Source organism: Eptatretus burgeri, chromosome 13, assembly GCF_056783735.1.
Source record: "Eptatretus burgeri isolate ZD-2024b chromosome 13, Ebu_testis_v1, whole genome shotgun sequence".
In the NCBI taxonomy this organism is placed as follows: Eukaryota; Metazoa; Chordata; class Myxini; order Myxiniformes; family Myxinidae; genus Eptatretus; species Eptatretus burgeri.
The window spans coordinates 75076428-75100756 of NC_140973.1; the positions used below are offsets into that span (position 1 = coordinate 75076428).

The 24329-nt window shown below is 49.3% G+C and overlaps 1 long non-coding RNA gene across 1 annotated transcript in view; it reads left to right on the forward strand.

Moving 5' to 3' along the window:
- The window catches only part of LOC147014806 (uncharacterized), a 30921-nt gene that overhangs the window by 1172 nt on the left and 5420 nt on the right, over positions 1-24329 (forward strand). The window contains exon 2 of the long non-coding RNA XR_015050917.1: positions 2918-2978. This is a non-coding gene — a long non-coding RNA (uncharacterized LOC147014806). The remainder of the gene's footprint in view (positions 1-2917; positions 2979-24329) is intronic.

Consider the following 24329-nt stretch of genomic DNA (forward strand, 5'->3'; position numbering starts at 1 on the left):
ACAATTGAGGCTTGGTGGTGGCTTAACGGTTTAAATGGATGGTTGCTTTAGTTGCTTTAGATCCTTGTCGATCCTTGAGTTCAAGCCCCTGACATGTTGTTGAATTAACACCAGTTGGGGTTGCCTCAGCCTGTCATCCTTCTGAGGTTGGTGAATGAGTACTGGAGTATTGGTCACAGGGCACAGCTGTCTCCAGAAAATGATGCTACCCACAGCCTTGTGTGCTGCGCATGAAGGAGGAGTTAGTGTTTACTTTTGTCCTTTTTTATCTGGTATGTTCCACCACTCACATATTGTTATTGTTCACACGAGCTGAGTCGTCATATCAAGCCTCGTGTTTTGGTTTGTCAAACCAACAACACCTGAGCCGGACATGAGGATGGGGCAGAGGTAGAGTGAGTGCCCTGATCTTTGAGCAGTGCAGTCAGGGTTAGATTCCCGACCCGACTGTCAACTATCGGATTCTTTCCAGGCGTGTTGCGTCACCAAGTCCCTTGGATGCATGTTTTAAGCCGGGTGTCCCGTTTGCTGGCATGAATTGGTGGACATAAAATATCCCACCGTGTCTTTTGCTATGAGGAGGTGAGTTATCACCACAACATGCAGCAAATTTCGAATTTCTGCCCTGATAACCCATGGGAGGGCAAAGGCAAACCACCTCGTGTAATCCCTGCCACGGGGCTGCTTTCGCAGCACTTCTTCGTTTGTCTGCAGCACAAGGCTGTGGGGTAGCATCAATGGCTGGGGGAGCGGTGATGCTGATGATGCAGTGCCCTCTGTCGGTTCGGGCAGGAATTTGGAATTTGTTCATGGTGCCGGTGATAGCTCGTCTGCTCTTAAAAAAGGACACCATGCGATCTTCAATGTCCACCAACGAATGCTGGCAGACAGGACTCCTCTTTAAACGCCCATCCGAGGGACGACACACGTTGATGAATCACCCTACCTGTGACACATCACAGTTTATAGTTGAGTCAGGATTCGAACCTAGGCTAGTTAGCTTAGAGACGAGTGTGCATACCTGTAGGTACACCCTGCCAGACCTTGAGCCGAATGCCCCTCACATGGTCAAAACCTATCTCTTCTTTAAAGTGTCTGAATCCGTCCATGGATTATTTAATTAATCTGTGCATCCAATCATCAATCATTTGACATGAAAACCTTTCATCCTTACATCCATCCAACCATTCATCAACCCATCAATTTGCTTGTCCATCCTATCCTCCACATAAAAGCCCAACCGTCCACATTTTGCACGGCCAGAGCAGGAGTCGACATGTGGTTATGAGGCTGCCTGGCTCGTAGCCCTGAGACCTGAAACAGTTCCAAGACAAGCAGACCGACCTCCCTTCCTCCCTCCCCTGCCTTCCCTATATTCGTCCCTAGGCCTACCACCTCTACATGAACCGCTTTACAGGGTCACGTTGCACTGCCTTTTCAGGACCCGCATCGATCCCTGGACTCCAACACATTTTCATCTGAGCCACTGCAGCCCCAAATCCCTGTACTCCTGTACAGCTGATTCTTTGTTGAAAGTCTTGGACATATCGGATTAATGTCTTTCTGTTTCGACTCAACATACCGTATGAAGAGCGCTTAATGAGAAATGCTTGCACAGCGTCGGATGCTGGTGTTGAACTAACGTACGGAGACGCATTCGCTCAAACTTGTGCAATAACATTGTGATGGCACTGCCAACTTTGAGGGTTGCCATCAGAAAGTGAAGAACAAATAGTCGTTTCAGATGAACGTGGAGTTCGTTTGGTTCCTCGACGCTAAGTGGACCGTTGGATGCAATGCATTGAAATACGAGTATTGTGTTCATAACACACCGTCGAGGTCGTTTTAATAACTTTTCGATGAAAAACAAAACTTCTCTCTTTGCTTTTTTGGAAACTTTCTCTCGTGGTGGTCTGCCCAAGGGCAGGTTCAGTGCTGCCACAGTGCAGACTCACATCTCGGATTCCAATGGGTGTTTTGCCGTTCCTTCCATGCTGGAGCCACAAGCAGGAATTCTGAACTTCTTCAGGATGCCTGCGATAACTCTCAGGATGCCTGCGATAGCTCGCGCGCTCTTCGCAAAACACACCGTGAGATCTTCAGCGTCCGCTGACTTATGCTGCCAGACGAGACACCCGGTTTTACGTACGTAGAGTATACTCCTTGATGCAACACCCTGCCGACGAAGCACCAGCGGGGTCGTTTATAGTCTGGTCTGGAATCGAACCCAGACAACACAGTTCAAAGAAAGCTCCGTGACCCAATTCTGCATCATCCTGTCGAACTGTAAGACGATATAATTGTGAGCACGATTAAAGGTCACAGGTGTACTCAACTTATTGCAGGTGCATTCTTTTTATTGCTATCATTACTGTTATTGAGATATTCGATGATTTCGTTTGCAGAAGGTTAAAACGAAACACCTCTAGCTAGAGTACAAGGCACCGGTGAAATCCAATCCTCGTAATAAAAATTCCTTTGGGAAAATGAACTGCCTTAGGGTGACATCTTCAAAGCACCAACCAACATCTAACTGGGACAGGCCCGAGACGGTGACCAACTTCATTTCCAAGTCGATCAACAAACCTGAGTTCAAAGCAACCCCTCGATGTGTTATGTAGACGAACAATGAATCAACATCGGAATTTCCTCGTTTGTATAGTCTGTAATTGTTTCGTTTATGTGTGTTTATATTTCGATCACTGTGCATCCTTGGCTCCTTGCAGACCAATCTGTCTGTCTGCATTGCTTAAAAAATCTCTGTGCCGAAGTGTGAGCAGCTCCTTCCTTCCTCATCCCTCCACATAACCCCTTTCCTACCCCCCTTCCATACTCCCATCATCCTTCCTTCTTCTATAGTCCATACCCTCCACCATCTTGTCTGTTCCCCCTGAGTTTTTTCTTGATATTCTTACAGGTGTGAGAACGGCATGCATTACCCTTGGATGGTTGTGGCACATTCGTTCTCGTCTTACCCTGTACGTATGGTTTTCCTTCTGTAGCATTTCCTCTTGTAAGGTTTATGTTGTGCTTTCAATCATGGCCTTGTATAACGTGGCTGCATCCGGGAGCACTGGTTGGTTCAAAGCTGAAAGGGATGTTGACACATCTGCATTGGACAATAATCTCAGATGATTTGCAAAACGATTTACAAAGCGAGAGAGTTTGTACAACACCTTACCCAGCGCAATGTTCAGGTATATTATTCAATTGAAATAAAATAACGATTTTAAAGGTCGTATATTTTAAAAAGAATCCCGAAGTTTAGCACGGTTGAAGCAGTTTTGTACCCCAAAAATGGTCAAGGATCCAAGCTGTCTAATCTATCTGAAGGGTGTAAGGGGTCTTAAGGGTCTTATTGATCTAAAGGGTCTTAATTGTCTTTGGGGTATTGAAGTCTTCGGGCTCTTGAAGAGTCTTCAGGCTCTTTGGGGTCCTTAACCTTAGTCCTACCAACAGGGCTCTTTTTGGATATCTCAACAATGTATTGTTGTGGGGCCGGGTGTCGGCCGCGAGCACGACCGCTAGGTGGAGCAGCAGAGTCGGCTCCACCGAACACCCAGAATCTAGATCGTGCTTCTTTGAGAACTCCGAAAGGCACGGGTCCCTTACAGGACCGTGAATCGCCAATAATCCAGCCGCGTGGAATAGGGTTAATTGCCAACTTCAATATACCTAAGTATCCACGCGGCAAAGCTACCGGGGAATTCACACCCTCGGCAGGCCTCAAGCGGAACGAGCCGTTATCGTGCTCGAACCGTGCGTAACCTGAGCGGATGGTTACCAAGACCCGTCGGACTAAATGCACAATTTGCCGCTTCCCAATTTCCCAACATGCACCATGCTAAGCCAATGAAAGAAGCACATAAACGAGCTGATACATTAAACAATAGGGAAATTTATTTACAATAGGGGGAAGGGAACACACAAAGAGCAGAGTTATCACGACCAAGCAAGGGAAATAATGTACAACAAAAAGCACTTAACAATTCTACTTAGGCAAGACAGGCCCGCACACAGACACACACACCCAAAAAGAAAATGGACCCCATCGGGTCTTTATTCGGCTCTCCAGTCGAGGAGGATAGTTCGGTTGGGAGTCAGGACGGCTGGCTACCTGGCCGCGAGCGCGCGGCTGGTCGTCCATCCCTTCCCAGAAGTCCGGTCGCCAAAGGACGGACCAAGGCAGCCGAATCCAGAGGAGGCGAGACAAAGCGATCTCCCTCGATGAAAAATGGTCGCTCGCTGTAACGGGCCAGACGAGACACCTCCGAAGCATGGGATGCAGTCCGCCGCAAACCCAGGCAGAGACGCGCACTCGAGCAGACTCAGGACGCAAACTTCTCACACTCGTCCTGACAACCACACTTTCTCTCTTGGAGGGAGGGCCCTCTTCCCTTGGCCACTCACCTTTTGATTGGTCAGACCCATCGCGTGATTCCCTGGCCGTCTTCCAATGGATGGGCCCACGGTAGGCGGGGCAACTCCCACCTTTCTGGGAGGAGTCCCGATCGGAAGCATTTGTAGCTCCGCCCACCTCCTCACTGGCCACATGGGTAATGGCGATGGTGCTGAGTGGGAGATGGGGCGGGTGAGATGCCCGCTCCTTGCCGATTGGCCAAAGAGTGATGCCATGCCTATGTTAGACTCCACCCACGCGCGCGCTCGGAAGAATGCCGCGAGCAGTGTTGTTGTGTGAATGTAAAGATGTAAAAAATCCTATCGATAAAATAACCCACAGCGCACGTACACTTAATTCCCATTTGACACAGGGGATGGATTCTAACTATAAACACATACTTACCGATATAACTGATCTATAGGGACTCTGGCTGTTGTGTGCAGTAAGCTTCCAGGTTCGTAACAGTATTTCATGTTTTCTGAGTTTGTTTACCCATATGTGCCGGTAATAAATATATATGATGTTCTATGATCTCACCTTGCCACACAGATACAAACAAATACTTTCTGGGGTCCCCCAGTTGTTTTTGCATATGTAATTAGTTCATTATGGTACTTGTATCGAGCAAGTCCTCCAAATTTTTAATGCTTGTTTGTTTACTTTATCACGAAATCATCATCCAATCAAAATAATTATATTTCCTCATTGATATGAAATTTCAGCAGATTGAATGACATTTAGTACTTCAGTCCATTAAGCAAGAAGAAAAGACCCAATAGGTTTACATGAGCATGAAACTTCATTATTAGGAAATGACCATGGATGAACTACAGAAACACAACTCAAACTGCTCCAGACACAGCGATGATATTGTTGTGGTTGAGGAAATTCGCAAACCACCATTCAGGTCCCGTAGGTGAGATATCTTTGTAAGTACATGTGTAGTTAGCCCAAACCCGTTGTTTAGAGGGAATAAATGTCATTCATTCGGGCTGCGACCCTTTAAGATAGCCGTTTTTCTGTTCTATCTTTATTTTGAACCAACCACATCTCAACCGCCATCACACAACAACCACCAACCGCAACGCCGCTTCACAACAACAACAACACCAACAGCCACGACCTTTACCATCACGGCTCGCTCCCGTAAACATCGCATCACCGCCATTCCAAGCGTCGCCATGGCCATCACCGCCACTTTAGGCCCTCCACCACCTTCACCTCTCCTCCTTCTGCGGCCATTCCCACGCCGCTTGTGAACGCCAAGCGTCAGGCTGTCCTGGCCTTGTGCGGGACGCGCGCTGAGCCGCGGGTACAAAAAGCGGCCTTTCCGAGGGGAAGTCGGATCAGGAATGATTCACGCCCACTTCCGATCCCTCCAATCATTAAGCGCGGGGCGATTTGGCCCCGCCTCCAGGCGCGTCGGAGTAGAATCGATATATGCAAATTCGCGGATCAGGAATGATTCACGCCCACTTTTCCTCCGTCCAATGGGCGAGTGTGGCTCCGCCCCCGAGCCCATCCTGATCCGAAAATCTGCATATGGGTTCTCCTGTCGCACTATAAAGCGCCGAGCGCGGGGCGAATTGAGTCAAGTAGAGAGTTTCTGTTTGGGCTCGGGCAAGTTGTGGCGGCGGCGAAGTGTGGCAGCAGCAGTCAAGACGGGTCTGGAGGAGAGTCGGTCTGTCGGGGTTCGGAGTCTGTCGGGGAGCTGCAGAGAGGAGAAGCCGGGAACGCGGTCGAGGGCGCAGTGGAGTCGCTCGTCATGGGACCCAAGCAAGCCAGCTATCCTCTTTCCCCAGAGCATCAACAACCCCCCCCCTCTGTTTCCCCCCCACGCTGAGAAAGTGCGAAAAGGGGGGCCCCGTTCCCACCCCATTCCAGGCAGTGCCAGCGAGGCCCGCGGAGGAGAGCGTAGGAGCGCGGAGTCGGGGCACCGCCGCCATTTTGCGGCTCATCACAAGACGGGTAGGCTCTACGCGGTCTCGCGCCCACAGACCACGTCTGCCCCCGTGTATTCGAGGGTGGCCCTTTTCTTTTGAATTTGAGTATATGTGTTGTCGGCGCCGTCTGTAAAGTAAAACTGTGTAAGTGTTGCCGTGTGCTCACGTAGTCGGTAGTAGATCTGCATTGTGTTTCTTTTGTTGCAATTGCTTTTGGTGCATAATTGTTGTAATTGTATATGTGTGCTTTCCGTTTGCCGCGGAATAAATGTGCCTCATGTTGCACTGTTTTCCCCGTTTCGCTTCGTCTTTTCTTTAATTGAATCTCCATCTTACTTCACGTAAAGGGTTGGTAGTGGGCTAAATACGCCCGACAGTTAATCGGAACCGTCGAGGTTGACGATAACACCGCTCGGTTATCCCGATAGTACGGAACGGGTCGCTTAAAGTGGCCCGTGTCCGAAGTCGACCTGCGGCGAGGTGCGATCGCCCGGTCTACCCTCTGTGTGGGTACTTCGGTAGGTCGAATTTGGCGAACAACCCTATCCCACGCGGGGGGCCGATTGGCACGATCGTGGTGAGGCCGAAAGGCCCACCCGTGACTAGTTCCCGGCGTTAGTCCGAGAGGGTCACAACGGAATTGTCCGTCCGGTGGGCGACGTGCCGCGATTCGAGTTACGTGGCCGCTCGCACGCCGGCGGGCGCGAATTCGCAACACTGGTGTCAGGAGTGGGATACAAACCCATCCCCCTCCTCGCGGCACTGGTGTCGGAGAGCGGGAAAACGGGCTCTCCTGTCTCCAGCTAAATTCACGGGAATCGGTCCAGGGGTGAGAGCAGCGACCCCCGATTCCCTCCAAATTACGAGCGATTCAAATTAACCATTTACGAGAAATAAGATGGCGTCTCAAGGCGAGCGGGAGCCGGGGGTATTAGAAATGGATTTAGAATGTGCAGAATCCATGGTCAATGATGAAATCCCTGTGCAGGAAATGTTGGTTGTGCAGGAACACGAACTCCCACAACTGAACCCAGAGCCCGAAATAGGTGCGGCGGCGGCCGCGGTGTATGACACCTCCCCTCCCCCTCTCCATCAAAACCCTTCCCCGATCACTGCCGAAACGGCTCACCCAAGCGCACCCGACATGGCCCAGCTATTCGCCATGCTGGCAAAGATGAATGCGGATGCGCAACAAATGAATGCGAACATAAACAGCAAAATGAACGAAGTGAAAACGAAAATGGATACAAACACAAACGAAATGAAAACGAATATGGAAACAAACGCACTCAAAATGAAGGAAGAAATGAAAGAACTGCGGGGTGAGATGCAGCAAATAGGCTGAAGCTTGCAGGCGGGCATGAAGGCAATGGCAGCGGAGCTCAAAATGGCGACGCCACGTGTGGGAGCGAACGAGCTGGATGGGAGTGCAACGGCTGTCAGGCCCGCGGTGAAGGCGGGAACAAAGAAAATAATTCGGGGGACGTGTTGGGCGAGAAGCGTGACGGTGACCGAGGGGGAAAAACTCAATGGGGTGACGGAGACGTGCACGAGGGAGATACGAGACGAGGTGAAAGGAATTGGGAGGGAGAGAAAAGAACAATTAAGACGGAAAGCAAGGATGAGGTACGCGGAGATCGTGAAAGAGCAAGGAGTGAAACAGAGGGAAGGACGGGAGCGACTTCAGGAGAAAGCAAGGTTGACCTACATAAAGATAAGGGAAAGACGCCAGAAAGAAGCAGAGACTAATAGACACGAGGGGACAACAGAAACTTATAAATGTACAGAGACACGGGAGATGGGAACGATAGAGGGAAGACTGCATGATAATGACGGGGTTGGAGACGCGTACACACACACAGAGGTAGTGGAGGACCATGAGGGGGAACTGGCGGACTGGGTGGAGACCCAGTGCGAGCAGCGGGATGGCCTCCTCCAGGAACGAGGGGAGGGAGTATGCCCCCTTGAGGCGAGTCACGACCAGGTGGGTTCGGTCGTGCTTTGCGAGGTTAAGGGGAGGAGTGCTGTGGACAGGTGCACGGAAAGCTTGGGGGGTATAGAGGCCCCGGAGACCCTTGTGGGGACACGAATCCCCAGTGTGGTTGTCCCGGTGTGTGTGGTGCAAGGTGTGAGTGCGTCCCCGTGTGTGGAAGCGCCCCCATGTGTGTGGTGTAGTGGTAAGTGTGCAGAAGGGTGTGCTTCCCAGCACGCCGTGTGTGAGTGAAACACCGCGGGCGAGTGCCCCCGCGTGTGTGAGTGGTGTGGTTTGTGTGAGGGAAATGGCACGAGTGAGTGGAAGGCCGCGAGTGAGTGGAGCCACGTGTGCGAGGGAGGTGGCATGCGTGAGCGAACGGCCGAGTGCAAGGGAGACTGTGTGTGTGAGAGAGCGGTATGTAAGGGAGATGTCGGTCGGCATGCGTGAACATGCAGCTGCGTCTCCCGGTGTGAATGTGAATGTGATGGAATGGACTGTGAGCGTCGTTACACACAGGAGTGCGTGTGTTGAATGGAGACGACGACGGCGACAGAGGAACGAAAGCCGAGTAGCGGCTGCAGCTGTTTCGGGGACCGTGCCGGATTCACCCAGCAGCGAGCGCAAGGTCCGTGCCGTGCAACGCACGAGGCCCCCACGTGCTCTCTTACGAGAGTGAAGTCCCGGTCCGGAAACGAGCGCGGTGAATGTTGCCGATCCCGCGACGGACAAAGTTTAGGCAGGATTTCGGATTTGGACCGGACGGGTTCTCCACGCGAGCGTGTGTTTTACGCTCCAACGGGCAGAGCACATGTGTTTGCATGGGGAACCCCTCGAGACGTGGGGCTTGTGTTTTTTTTTATGCGCACGGTGACGTCATGGCTGCACGTGGGGTTGGAATCCGGCAGGAGGGGTATCCCTGCCAGATGGTACCGTCCAAGGAGGGACGAGGTACACGTGCAGCTGCATGACGTCACGGGCAGGTGCAAAGTGCGCGGGCTGTGAATTGCCGCGCTGGTGCGCAGGTTGCGAGTTGCCGCGCTGGTGCTGCGCAATAATAAAAATTAAAATAAAAATAAAAAAACAGCAAGCCTCTCCTTCGGGTGAACAAGATTCCCGGGCAAGGGGTGGAAGACCCCCTTACCCGGGAACAGGATGAAACTAGTTAGGGGGAAGGGTTAGCTTAGCTAGACCGGCTCCATGGGGCAGGGGTAAGTCCTCATGGGGCCCGTGGAATGGATGAGTTAGAGGGATGTTAGTGAGATTTAGGATGGGAAATGATTTTTTTTTTGATTTTGAGGACAGAGACAGACAGTGAGTGTGCAGAGGGGACGTAGCTTAGCGATGTAGTGTTAAATGGAACGTGCTATAGCTTAAGGGACGACGTGGGAGCACGAGTTAGTTAGGGGAGGTAGTTAGAAGGATGGCAGAGTTCAGTGGTGTGTGTGTGTTGAAGAGCTGGTGAGTGAAGTGGAAGCATGTGCTTGGTGAGTGAGTAAGGCCAGCAGGTCTGTGTGAGTGGAGCAAATGGGGAATGCATGGTGCGATGAGTGATTGGGGGGAGGAGTGACTCCCGCCCAAGGGACCCCGGGGTCAGTGTAGAGTAAGTTAGGGGGTTAGTTAAATTGACAAAATGGAGGTCGTTTTGTTGTTGGTGGGAGTGTAGGCTCGATACCCATTTGGAGGGGTGCAGGAGCCCTGTTGACGGGCTGGGAGCGTAGCTGCGAAAGGTGAGTATCGCTGAGTGGGTACCCCGGGCACCAGGCGAGTCGGCCATAGTAGGCCAAGGGCCCATGGGGGGCCGGGATAGCATAGTGGGCACGGGTGCGCCCACTTGGTGCGGGGGCCCGGGGCGCCGTTAGCCGCGTGGGGCAGTGTTGTGGGCACGGGTGACCCTCGGAAAGGGGCCCGGGAAGCCAGCCTGCCACGTGTGCGTTTCAGGGGAGGTGCCATGGGGGGCACTCCCCGGTGTTTAGGGAGCTAGTAGGCTCAGAGGCAGTGTAGTGCCCGGGGGTGCCATAGCGGGAGAATCGGCAGAGGGTCGTGCCTGCCAAGGGGAGCCACGCGTCCCAGCCATGAAACCGTGTGAGGGCACGGAAAGAAAATTGGGGGGCGAGGCCCGAAATTGTGAGGACACCAACGCAGGCGATGGGAATCTGGGTTTATAGAACCAATAGTTTAAGCGAGAGGCGCTTGTTGAAAGCCCCGGGGTAGTTTAACAGTTAAATGGTTAGGGTAGATTAGGAAGTGTACCCCTCCGCACCATCCATCCCCTCGTTCTCGCTGTGGGCCGCTGGACCCACTTTGGGTTCGATCGCTGAACTCTGGGGAGGCCATCTTGAGGCTTCGTTGGGCCTCGACACAGGACGCTCGCTCTCCCTTGTTCCCCTCCAGGAAGGGAACGTAGGGGTTGGGAGTAGGCTAGGACGATAGGTTAGCCGAACAAGGACGATAAAGGGGGTTAGGGGACGATTTATAGTGGGGAAGTAAAAAAAAAAAAAGAAAAAAAAAGTTGGGGCTAAATTGGGGTTTGACAAATTAAGGGAGTGGGTATAGACAGTGACAGGCAAAGGCGATAGGTTGGGAGGGAGACCGTAGGGTAGGTCCGAGCCAGCCTTCCGAGTGGCCAGCACCACCGCACTCCCTCCACCAACCTGCACTGCAAGGAAAGGCCGGCCAACTTCATCGGCAGCTGTGTTTTGCTGCGAGGCCTGTACCGGCCGGATCGTCTGCAGCTGTTTACTGCAAGGCCTGTGCCGGCCAGTTCGTCTGCCGGCTGTGTTTGCCTGCAATGGCCTTGTTCTGCAGGCTGTGGTTGCCTGCTCACCTTTGCCATACCATGCCCACTGCCCCTGTTCACCAGCCCCGTTCAATTTTGCTTTGCCACCCCCCCCTGTTCATTTCCATGTGCGCCAGGATCAAAGCAACAGTTTGCAAGCTGCAAGAACTGCCCTGTTGGCAGCTACAACACGGGCCTGCAGTGGCGGCCCGTGCACCGTGTTTGTGTCCATCCATCCATCCGTTGTGCTCATTGCGTGTGCCACTTGAGCTGGCACGGAGACTGCGTTTGTGCAGCCCATGCACCGTTGTGGTTCACTGGGTTAAGTTCAAAAGGGAAGGCCTAGGACTGCGTGTGAGCAGCCGGCCACGTTCCCTGTCACCTGCATTACTTGAGCCAGAGACTGCATGCGAGCAGCCTGGCTCCCTGCTAACTGCTTTCTTTTTGCAGAGTCCATTGATCCTCGGCCATGGTTTAGTGTAAAATTTGTAAGTTAAGGTAAGATGTACTGTAAATATGAGTGCGCCCCCAGCATGTCTGTCTTAGCGCCGGCAATTTTATTTAAGTCGTCTGTGTGAGTGGGTTTGTTTAGTTAGTTACTCAGCCCTAAGGTTATTTATTTTGGAGACACGAATACCATGAATGTCGCACTCAGGGATCCGTCGGTAAAACGTATTAGGGGAGAACTACACATGATGGCACACGAAAATTTGAAGACTCGGGACGAGTCTGTAAAAAGGGGAGGGGGTAGTGTTGTGGTTGAGGAAATTCGCAAACCACCATTCAGGTCCCGTAGGTGAGATATCTCTGTAAGTACATGTGTAGTTAGCCCAAACCCGTTGTTTAGAGGGAATAAATGTCATTCATTCGGGCTGCGACCCTTTAAGATAGCCGTTTTTCTGTTCTATCTTTATTTTGAACCAACCACGTCTCAACCGCCATTACACAACAACCACCAACCGCAACTCCGCTTCACAACAACAACAACAACAACAACACCAACAGCCACGACCTTTACCATCACGGCTCGCTCCCGTAAACATCGCATCACCGCCATTCCAAGCGTCGCCATGGCCATCACCGCCACTTTAGGCCCTCCACCACCTTCACCTCTCCTCCTTCTGCGGCCATTCCCGCGCCGCTTGTGAACGCCGAACGTCAGGCTGTCCTGGCCTCGTGCGGGACGCGCGCTGAGCCGCGGGTACAAAAAGCGGCCTTTCCGAGGGGAAGTCGGATCAGGAATGATTCACGCCCACTTCCGATCCCTCCAATCATTAAGCGTGGGGCGATTTGGCCCCACCTCCAGGCGCGTCGGAGTAGAATCGATATATGCAAATTCGCGGATCAGGAATGATTCACGCCCACTTTTCCTCCGTCCAATGGGCGAGTGTGGCTCCGCCCCCGAGCCCATCCTGATCCGAAAATCTGCATATGGGTTCTCCTGTCGCACTATAAAGCGCCGAGCGCGGGGCGAATTGAGTCAAGTAGAGAGTTTCTGTTTGGGCTCGGGCGAGTTGTGGCGGCGGCGAAGTGTGGCAGCAGCAGTCAAGACGGGTCTGGAGGAGAGTCAGTCTGTCGGGGTTCGGAGTCTGTCGGGGAGCTGCAGAGAGAAGCCGGGAACGCGGTCGAGGGCGCAGTGGAGTCGCTCGTCATGGGACCCAAGCAAGCCAGCTATCCTCTTTCCCCAGAGCATCAACAACCCCCCCTGTTTCCCCCCGCGCTGAGATAGTGCGAAAAGGGGGGCCCCGTTCCCACCCCATTCCAGGCAGTGCCAGCGAGGCCCGCGGAGGAGCGCGGAGTCGGGGCACCGCCGCCATTTTGCGGCTCATCACAAGACGGGTAGGCTCTACGCGGTCTCGCGCCCACAGACCACGTCTGCCCCTTGTATTCGAGGGTGGCCCTTTTCTTTTGATTATGTGTTGTCGGCGCCATCTGTAAAGTAAAACTGTGTAAGTGTTGCCGTGTGCTCGCGTAGTCGGTAGTAGATCTGCATTGTGTTTCTTTTGTTGCAATTGCTTTTGGTGCATAATTGTTGTGTTCCTTTTACATTTGCTTTTGGTGCATAATTGTTGTAATTGTATATGTGTGCTTTCCGTTTGCCGCGGAATAAATGTGCCTCATGTTGCACTGTTTTCCCCGTTTCGCTTCGTCTTTTCTTTAATTGAATCTCCATCTTACTTCACGTAAAGGGTTGGTAGTGGGCTAAATACGCCCGACAGTTAATCGGAACCGTCGAGGTTGACGATAACACCGCTCGGTTATCCCGATAGTACGGAACGGGTCGCTTAAAGTGGCCCGTGTCCGAAGTCGACCTGCGGCGAGGTGCGATCGCCCGGTCTACCCTCCGTGTGGGTACTTAGGTAGATCGAATTTGGCGAACAACCCTATCCCACGCGGGGGGCCGATTGGCACGATCGTGGTGAGGCCGAAAGGCCCACCCATGACTAGTTCCCGGCAAACCACCATTCAGGCGTTAGCCCGAGAGGGTCACGACGGAATTGTCCGTCCAGTGGGCGACATGCCGCGATTCGAGTTACGTGGCCGCTCGCACGCCGGCGGGCGCGAATTCGCAAATATATATATATATATATATATATATATATATATATATATATATATATATATATATACATATATATATATATATATATATATACATATATATATATATATATATATATATATATATATATATATATATATATATATATATATATATATATACATATACACATATACATATATATATACATATACATATACATATACATATATACATATATATATACATATATATATACATATATATATATACATATATATATATATATATATATACTTATACATATACATATATATATATATACATACATATATATATATATATATACACATACGTATATATACATATACATATATATATATATATATATATATATATAAAACGTTATGTATGTCTCAAGAGTAAACTCCTTCACTATTGTGGAGACTGGAATCCAAGTGTCACACCAGCCATTGCCGTACGGATTCCGTCTCCAGGCTGCATGCGCAACATACAAACTTGTCTGTGATCCAGAAAACAGTTTCAGAAGGCAATCGGGATACCCTCTAAAACGTGTTTTACAAAACCCATGAGTTCTCAAGATAAGAACAGGCTGATGTTGCTAGCACGACTCACTGCTTCCCCCTATGGGGCAATGTGCAGCTTTGCATTATTAAGAACGCCCCATCCTCGACTGTTGCCGGCTACCTTGTGTTTTTAAGGTAAGGTATGTGTCGTAATGGTCAGCGTCCGCTCCGAGTCTGGGAGGTCAATAGTTTGAATCCCGGCCGAGTCATACCAAAAAATTTATGCGTGCTGCTTACTTGCTTGATGCTCAGCATTTAAAAAGGATAGAGCATGGACGAACAACATAGGTTGGCAATCATAGCACCGGCTTTGATGGGCCTAATAGCCTCTTCCTGCCCTCAAGTTCCTTGTCAGGTAACATTGTTATGGGTTTGGGGGTCGCGCGGTCTCGAGAGGAGTTTTTCGGACCCACTTCCTGGCCTGTGTCCCTGAAGCCGATGAGCCACAGATAACTCCATGGCATGACAAGTTGCTCAACAACTACAGCCACCATCTTGAGAGACTTAATTAAGGTAGGGTCCAATTCCAAATCCCACTTTACCTTCCCAGCAAATTAATCACCCCAGATAAGGATTGTGCTTTCTAGCGCCCCACTGTTGTCATTCAAGAAGGGTCGAGCGATACCGTAAGTGGGACTCTGGCTAATCTCTGAGACTGAGTATGTTCTCACTAATGCAGGCAGTTTGAGGAACAGTTCATAAGGATTCAGCAAAGGCACGTGTTAATAAGGAAAAATAGATACACACAAGAAAACTCTTACCCCCTAAGCACGTAAGCCCTCCTAACCAGTCAACTTAGCACAATTCTACACACAGCAAGCAAATCAATCACTCATTTTTTTAAATCTTTTTTTGTATATTCAATGTCTCGGCTCATATGAGAATTAACACAGAATATATAACAAGGGGAGCAGCAGACAAGAGGGACGGGAGAGGGAAGCACAAACTGGTGTGGAACAGAGACATGAGAAGATCTGTGGAAGGGAGAGGGATGGGGCAGGTTACACGGGGCAACCAAGATGGACACTACATTGACTTTCAGGACGGAAAGCAGGGAATTTGAAGGAGGCGGGTTTGGGGTGGATTAATGGGTGTAGAAAAGATCATGGCTTTGGATGGGGGGAGATAAGAGATGGTGGTGAACAGCTGTTTTGAAGACCTGGAGGGAAGAGTGGGATTGAAGAGTGTGTAGGAGTTTCTTCCAAAGGTGGGGAAAAAGAGGAATGAAAGAATGAAGGTGAGCAATGATTCTGGATTTTGGTAGTTTTACCAGGAAGGGGATGCTGGCAGACCTTGAGCGCCCTGCATAAATATAGGGGGGACAGATAACAGAGAGAGCGGGGTGGGGGAGGGGGCGGAGGGGACACAGTAGAAGACAGAAGGACCACCGACCTGCCTGCAGTGAGAGAGTGAGAGACCCAAAGACTCAGCATCATCGCAGATACCGATGATATTAATTGCCTTGGTTTCCACAGCATGAAGCCGAGAAAGGTGAGAGGCGGGAGCACCAACCCAGAGGGGAGAAGTAGTACTCCATCAGGCTGCGGATGAAAGCTTTGCATGTGGTCAGGAGCTTAGGTGTGCCAAAGAAGGACTTTGCATGATGGAGTATGCCCAATCAGCGACTGGCTTTGAAGGCTAGCTTTGAGACGTGGCTTTCCCAGGAAAGATCATGGCAGGTAGTTCGGCCGAAAAGTTTGAATGAAAGGACTTCTTCAAGAGGATTGTTGAGAAAGTAGATGAGGAGGGTGGGGCGGGGGGGGTTCCAGATGGTCCTTTCGGAGAGACAGTGAGAGTGTGAGATTTGTCGGGATTGAAAGACATCTTCCACGTGTTGGACCAGCTTGTGATTTTATCCAGATCTGCAGAGAGTGAAGAGGCTGCTGCTTGCCAATCTGAGGAATGACAGGTGGTACGGCAGAGGGTGGAGTCATCAACAAAGAGAGAAAGGATTTTCCAGAGAGTCGGAGAGATCATTGATGAAAATCAGAAAATGCACAGGGCACAGAACACTATCTTGAGGAACTCCAGCTTGGACAGGAAGAGGAGATGAGAGAACTCCATTGAGAGCCACACGTTGGCTGCGATAGGAGAGGAAGTCTGCGAGCCATGAGTGGAGATGGCCTTGGATACCATAGGAAAAGAGTTTGGTGAGCAAAGCAGGGTGCCAGACTGTATCGAAAGCATGTGATACGTCTAGGGAAATGACTCTGTTCTCGTGTCTGGCATTGAGGATCTCCATCCATTTTTGTGAAAGCAGGAGCAGCAAGTCCAGGGTAGAGTGACCAGGTCTGAATCCAAATTGATGATCGGAAATCAGGCCATTGGTGAAGAGGAAGGATTTAATGTCTGAAGTGATGATGGATTCCATAACCTTGCTGATGATTGGGAGAAGGCTGATTGGTCAGTTGTTGCAGGGATCTATTTTTGTACCTTTTTATGCAGAGTGGTGATGTTTGCTGATCTCCCAGCAGATGGCAGATGACCTTGAGCAAATGAGAGGGCGAATAGAACAGAGAGAGGGTCAGCAAGCACAGAGGAGCAGGTTTTTAGGGCACGTGCGCTGATGCCGTCTGAGAATCTGAGTCGAGGTTTGACAGCAAGCTCTCCACCTTGTCAGGAGAAAAGGACATGGAGTCCAGAAACAGTTGGGTGCAACTGGGTAAGATGGGAACAGAAAGCGAGGGCTTCGAGACACAAGATTTTGAAGCAAACCCAGAGTTTAGGCATTCAGCCTTTTCACGTGCAGTGTCAGCTGTGCGGCCATTTGAGATAAGGGAGGGATGAAAGGGGAACATGTACCAGAAACAGACTTAACTCGATGCCACCAGGATTTTGAGGATGGAGACAGGTTTGAGAGTTAGAACTTGAGATTTAAAAAATGTTGTTTCCTCGCTCTCCTCAGGGTAGACAAACACTTTTTCCGAGCTTTGCAGAAGGAACTGAGATTGCCTTCAGTTGGATTTGCCTTCCATGAGGCAAAGGCAAGTTGTTTCAGGACAACTGCCTCGCCACAAGCTTCAGTGTACGGTGGGCAGAAGGAAGGCAAGGACAACTGAGGACAAGATGGGATAAATCTGTGCATGAGAGAGCAAGTTTCTTTGAAAGAATTCCCAGGATGAGTTGATGTCGGAGAAAGTAGAGATGGGAGACCAGTCGAGAAGTTTGATGGCTGCTTGAAGTCCTTGCCAGTCGGCCTGTGAAGTGCCAGACTCGATGGTGCTGAGATGGTTCTCTAATAACAGCCAGAGAGATGTTTACTTTGACAAGCATGTGGTCAGATGAACCGATTGGATCGGAGGAAGAACAGCAGATATTTTCTGCGAAATTGGTCAAAATCAGATCCAGAAGAAATGGAGTACTGTTGGTTGAGATCCGGGTCGGGAAGTTGACAGATTGTGTCAATCCCAATGAGTCGCAGAAGTCTTTTGCAAAAAAGAGCCATGGCAGGTGAGGAGGTACCCACACTCAGCCAACTAGCATGATGACAATTGAAGTCACCACATATAAGAAAGAGAGAGTTGGGATGAGAGGATAGAAGTTGATCCATGTTTTCAGCGAGCAAGATGTAAATGGAGTCAACACAGTTTGGTGGATGGTATAACACACATATAAACATGAGGTGGGAGTGGAGGGGAAGCCGTAGACAGAGGTATTCCTGGGAGTGTGGGCGAGTGAGGGCAGTGCATGGAGAGTGAGGAATAGAGTTTTTGATGGAGAGAGGGTAAACAAGATAAGGAACAGTGATAGATAGAGAGGAGAGAAGAAGGCAGGGCGTATTGTTGGCCCTTTGCTCACCCGACATAGGTCAGCGGGCTTACGTTGGTCCCAACATGAAAAAGGACAGGGGGAGAAAGAATATGAGGTTAGAGCAGGGGTTCCCAACCTGTGGCACGCGTATTTGGACTTCCTCGGTGGTACGCGGCAGCGTGCTTTTTTTATTATTTTATAAACGCAGTTTTTATTTAACTTCTCTCTCATGCAGCTTGTGCACAATAATTAAATTAATATCGAAAGCGGCTGTACACTGACAGCTGTTTGTTATCGGCCATTGTGCACAAGTCTCGTTATTCGTTTTGTCTCTACACGCCACACTGTCATCATTGCTTATTGCCCGGCTTATTGTTACCGTTATCGTTCACCAGCATCATGTCAATGCGAAAATATTCGGAGAGTTATCTCAAGTTATGCTTCACTTCCATCCAAAAAGGTGAATTAGAAGCTCCACAGTGTGTGATTTGTGGAAAAGTTCTCGGCAATCAATCTATGAAGCCAAGTCTATTGAAGCGCCATTTTGATTCTGTTCATCCTGAACACAGTGACAAGGACCATGATTTTTTTCGTCGGAAGGAAAATGCCATGAAAAGAGCACGCTTCGACGGCAGCGGCAGTTTTCAACACCAGTCCATGGCAGCCGTAAAGGCATCCTACTTAGTTGCACTGCGAATTGCAGAACAGAAAAAACCTCACACCGTCGGTGAAAGCCTCATCCTTCCCACCACAAAGGATATCGTACATCTCACTCTGGGAGAACAAAGCGCCAAGAAGCTCAATTCTCTTTCGTTGTCAAACAACACAGTTCAGAGGCGCATTGAAGAAATGTCAACCAATATTCATGACCAGGTGGTGGCAGAAATCAAGGCATCTCCATGCGGATTTTCTATGCAATTGGATGAGTCAACTGACGTGACAAATTGTGCCCAACTGTTAGCGTTCGTTCGGTACGTGCATAAAGCAAAGTTCAAGGATGAAATACTATTTTTCCGCCCGCTTAAAACCACAACGAAAGCAAAGGACATTTTCGAAGAGGTGTCTTCCATCTTTGATCAAGTTGGGCAGTCATGGGTTGATCTGAAAGGCTGTACTACAGATGGTGCTCCAGTTATGTTGGGGTGCAGATCAGGTTTCCAAACGCTTGTGAAGGTAGTTGCTCCTGAAGTGCGCAGCCTACACTGTACGATCCACCGCCACGCACTCGCAGCCAAGGCGCTCCCCAAGCCGTTGACTGATGTTCTCTCAACCATGATCAAAATTGCGAACCATGTGAAATCCCAGGCTCTCAATTCGTGACTTTTCAAGAAACTTTGCGAGGATTTCGACTCCGACCATAAAGTTCTCTTATTCCACACTGAGGTGAGATGGTTATCCCGTGGAAATATGGCTGAGCGCGTGTTTGAAATGCGAGCTGAGCTTCGTGAATTCTTCGAAAACGATGGAAAACCAAAGACTGTCGATTTCGTCACTGCTTTTAACGACCCCGACTGGGCATTGCACCTGGCTTATTTGGTCGACATTTTCTCTCAGTTAAACGCCCTGAACAAGTCTCTTCAGGGGACTGGTGTGACTATCATTGACTTCATAGACAAGGCCAAGGGATTTCAGGAAAAACTCCGTCTGTGGAAGACGAATGTCGAAGCAAGAGTGGTGGTCATGTTTTCTTGCATGGCCGATATTCTTGAGAAGCGTGAAAAGAATCCCCCAAGGGAGTTCATACAACTGGTAAAAGATCACCTCGCTTATTTGGATGAGGAATTAAGTTCCTATTTTCCAGATCTCAAGGAACTGGATCTGAAAATGATTCGCAACCCATTTCGCATGAATGCATTGGATTTGCCACCTGGAACAGGACTGCAGGAAAGCTTGATTGATCTCCAGAACGACTCCACAGCCCGAGATCAGTTTGACGAGATGAATCTTGCGGACTTCTGGTGTGAAATGTTGGGGTCTTACCCTAAGCTAGCTGCCCTGGCTGTTCATTCGCTCATAGTATTCCCATCTACATGGCTGTGTGAAGCTGGGTTCTCGTCAGTCATTATTCTAAAAACAAAACAAAGATCCCTACTGGATGTTGAACATGATGTTCGGTGCGCTTTATCCAAAACAAAGCCTGACATCGACCTGCTTGTGAGAGAAGCAGGCTCAACCTTCCCATTGACTGGACATTTTACACAATCAAATAGGTACTTACTGTATCATTCTTTTGTTCAGATCAGATTGCTCAATGTCATAGTTGTGAATTGTTAGTATTGTTTAACTCCCCATTGTCGTATCTGTATCGCAAATAAACACTATTTTAGGTGAATTTTGGTACAGTGGTACTCGGTGGGACCACGAACATGTGAAATGGTACCCTAGTAAAAAAAAAGGTTGGGAACCCCTGGGTTAGAGGATGCAGTCCACAGTGTGGGGAGAGGTACAAGTGAATGCTTGTCATACTTCAGAGGAAATTATGATATGCAAGTCAGTAGCCCAGCCCAGCCCTGAACGGGCCGAGGGTGTATCGGTGAGTATGCTCGTGCGTTCAAAGTGAACTAATTAGATGAAGGGAAAGCCAGAAACAGAAAGTGTAAATCAGTATGTTTATCTGGTGTGTCCAGGGAAACTCTGTGGCTCATCAACCCTTTGCTGCACTGCGGCACCAGTCCGTTCATCCTCATGGGTTCAGTCTCTTCGGTTCATTCTTGATTTCACTTTTCCCAGGTGCGCGCAAGCTCAGAGTCCTTGAAATTTCCCAGATTATAATTGCCCCTGGGAGAGCCATGGTTTTGGGGTCCACCCCTTGAGAGCAGCTTGAGCTTTGTGGGCACCACCTCCTCACTGGTATGTTCCTATCACCAAGCGACCCTCATTGGCTGAACCCATGGTTCTGCAGCAACAACATCGACTGCTGCTGGAGGCCCGCACATCTACCAGTGCTTTGCTATGCTGTTTCTCGATTGTTGAAGAGATTCACAATCCTGCTCTGCACCGCTTTATAATGTGCTTGATTGGATTTTCAATGAGGTGTAATGTGGCTTTTGTAAGGTGTAATGCTGTATGTGGCAAAAAGCATGTATGGATGCACTGCAGAGGTGCAGAGGGAGAGGAGAGAGAGAGAGAGAGAGAGGGGATTAAGAAAGGTAAGAATTACAAAGGGGGTTCGAATCTGCTGTACAAACACAACACATTTCCCTTTCCACTGACATGAGGGGAGAGGTAATTTAGCAAAACAAAATTGCTTCAGGTATACAGAATATTGCTGAACCCACTGATGACAGAAGCTTGGAGAAATGCAGGTAAAGTGTGGAACCCTGCTTGCTGCAGGGTCATTTCAGACAGACAAACAACTCGACAAAACAGTATTAGATGATCAGTTTACATGTCAATACTAAGTGTTTATGCACTAACCCATAGATCACCACAAGAAAAGAAAGAAGAGTTCTATATGGATTTACAGGCAAATATCAATGACGTACACAAGGATGGTGTATTACATTTGGCAGGGTACTTTAATGCCAGAGTTGGTCGTGGTGACAAATTTGCTGATGATCCTACTTGGGGTGAGATGAGAGGGTATCATGGAGTTGGGAACACGAATAAAAGTGGAGAAGAGCTGTTGTTATACTGTGCATCTAATGAGCTTGCCATTATGAACTCTTGGCTTGAGAAGAAGAACATCCACAATTACACATGGCAACATCCAGGAAGTAAAATGTGACACTGTATTGACTATATGATGATGAGATGAGACCAGGGAAGATTGTGCTGCGAAGCTACAGTTCTGTGGTTCTGCCAAAGAGGTGGCGGATGCATGGAACAGTGACAGTGATACAGCCAAGAAATGGGAGATCATTCGAGACAGTTTGACAAATGTAGCTACAAGTGTATTGGGATGGGAGAAGAGGGAACAACCAGATTGGTTCCAAGAGAACATCACAGAATTGAAGCAGATAATCACCAAACACAACAATTGTTTGCTGGATGGTTAAAGACTCAACATCATAGTGACAGGCAGAGGTATGGGATACTAAAGGGGAAAATGTGGTTGAAGAGTGGTAGCGAAAGTGAAAATAGCCAAAAATGATTGGTTGTGGCGGAAACCAGGTGAAGTGGAGAGAGATATTAAAAAAAAAAAAGGAACCTTGGGAAGAGGAGCGTGGAAAGGCATGAGAGAGATTCAGCGAGGAAGAGAATGGTCTTCAACGAATTAATCCAGCACTAATCAGAAAACAAGATGGCCAACTCTGCATGGGACCAAGTGAGTCACTGCAGCTATGGCAATTCTGGTTACTAGCGATCTAGGAGGGGGCTACTTGTTGCGTACTTTTCATCAGTGCCAACTTGTGAGTACTTTTACATCGTGAACATTATTCCATTTACTTGTTCAACAATGTCAGTAGCGTAGGCATTGTTTTTAATCTGGTTTTTAACCAATCATTTTTCCAAACACTGCTATGGCTCTTGTGGACCTCCCCCTCGTGAGATGCAAGGACGAAGGCAGGAACGGAAGGGTGATGAAGGTTTTTATATATATATATATATATATATATATATATATATATATATATATATATATATATAGATATACAATATCGAGGTTCGTTTAAGAGCTAACACATAGAATGTACAACAAGGGGAGCAGGAGACAAGAGGGGTGGGAGAGGGAAGCAAAAAACAGTGGGGAACACAGACATTAGGAGATCTGTGGAAGGGAGAGGGATGGGGTGGGGTACATGGAGTAAACAAGGTGGACACCACAGGGAGTTTTTTCTTCTAGCAGGTCACCATTTTTTACACCTTCAAGGTTCTTCCTGCCTGCAGCTCACATTTTACACCATCATGGAAATAACTCATGGACTTGAGTTTCACTGGAGTTAAACAGAAGTTCAATGGAGTTAAATCACAATCGCAGCACTGTATTCAGCGACGTATTGTTGCGAATCTGGAAGCTATGAGCACACAACAGCCAGGTCCTATAGATCAGTTATATCGGTAAGTACGTGTTTCTAGTTAGAGTCCCATCCCTAGTCTAATGGAAATTAAATGTTCGTGCGCTGCGGAGTTATTTTGATAGATAGGATTTTTACATTTTACATCACCTACAACAACAACAACAACAACAACAACAACACTCTGCTCTCGGCATTCTCCGCGCGCTCGCTGGCATGCGGGCGTGTCTGGAATTCCATGCCCCAGGCGGTGTGCGTTTCGGTATGGATTTCGCACCGTATATGGTCACAAAGCGTTTTGCTTCAGCTGCACGCCAGATAAGGGTATATGTTGTTTTCCGCCCAATGGGTGATGAGCAGAACGGAGTCGGGGCGGTCCTTGGCAAGAAGGCGGAGCCGTGACATGCCGTTCACCCAATGGGAGCAGGCCACCGGTGCGGACGGGCCCCAAAAAGAAAAGCGACAAAGAAGAAGCAACGAATGATTTGCGTCGAGTCTGCTCGAGTGTGCGTCTCTGTCCGGGTCTGCGGCTGACTGCATCGCGTGGATCCGAGGTGTCTCGTCTGGCGCATTGCTGCGGGTGGTCGACCATCTCAACTCAAGAGATCATCTCGTGTCGCCTGCCTGCGAGCCGGAGCGTATCAACGTCTGACGCTACCATCCATACCTGGTGCTTGGAGCGGCCTCGTGTTGTGGGTTCGAGTCCCGTTACCCCAAGATCGTCGAGAACCACACGAGGTAGACAGGTCCAAGCTCGCTTCTCTTCCCTCAGCCCGTCTTCCCTCCGAGCTGACGGGGCGATAAAGACCTTGAGGTCCATCTCTTTCTGGGCATTTGTGTGTGCGTGTGTGTGTCCTTGGGCCCCGTCTATAAGTAACAACTGTGTAAGTGCTTTCTTTGCTCATTGTACATTGCATTTCTTATAGTCGTGATAACTCTGCTCTTCGTGTGCTTCCCCTCCCCGATTATTGTAAAATAAATACCCCTATTGTTGAATGTACCAGCTCATTTCTGCGCTTCTTTCACTGGCTTACCATGGTGCGTGTTGGGAAATTGGGAAACGGTAAATTGTGTATTTGGACTGACGGGTCTTGGTAACCATCCGCTCGGGTTACGCACGGTAGCGGCTCGTCCCGCTCGATCTCCGTCAAGGATGCAAATTCCCCGGTAGCTTTGCCGCGTGGGTTTCTAGGTATATTGAAGTTTGGCAAGTAACCCTATTCCATGCGGCCGAATTATTGGTGATTCACGGTCCTGTAAGGGACCTGTGCCTTTTGGAGTTCTCCGAGAAACACGATCTAGATTCCGGGTGTTCGGTGGAGCCGACTGTACTGCTCCACCTCGCAGTCGTGCTCGCCACTAATGCCACTAACTAACCCAGCCCCACAACAGTGTT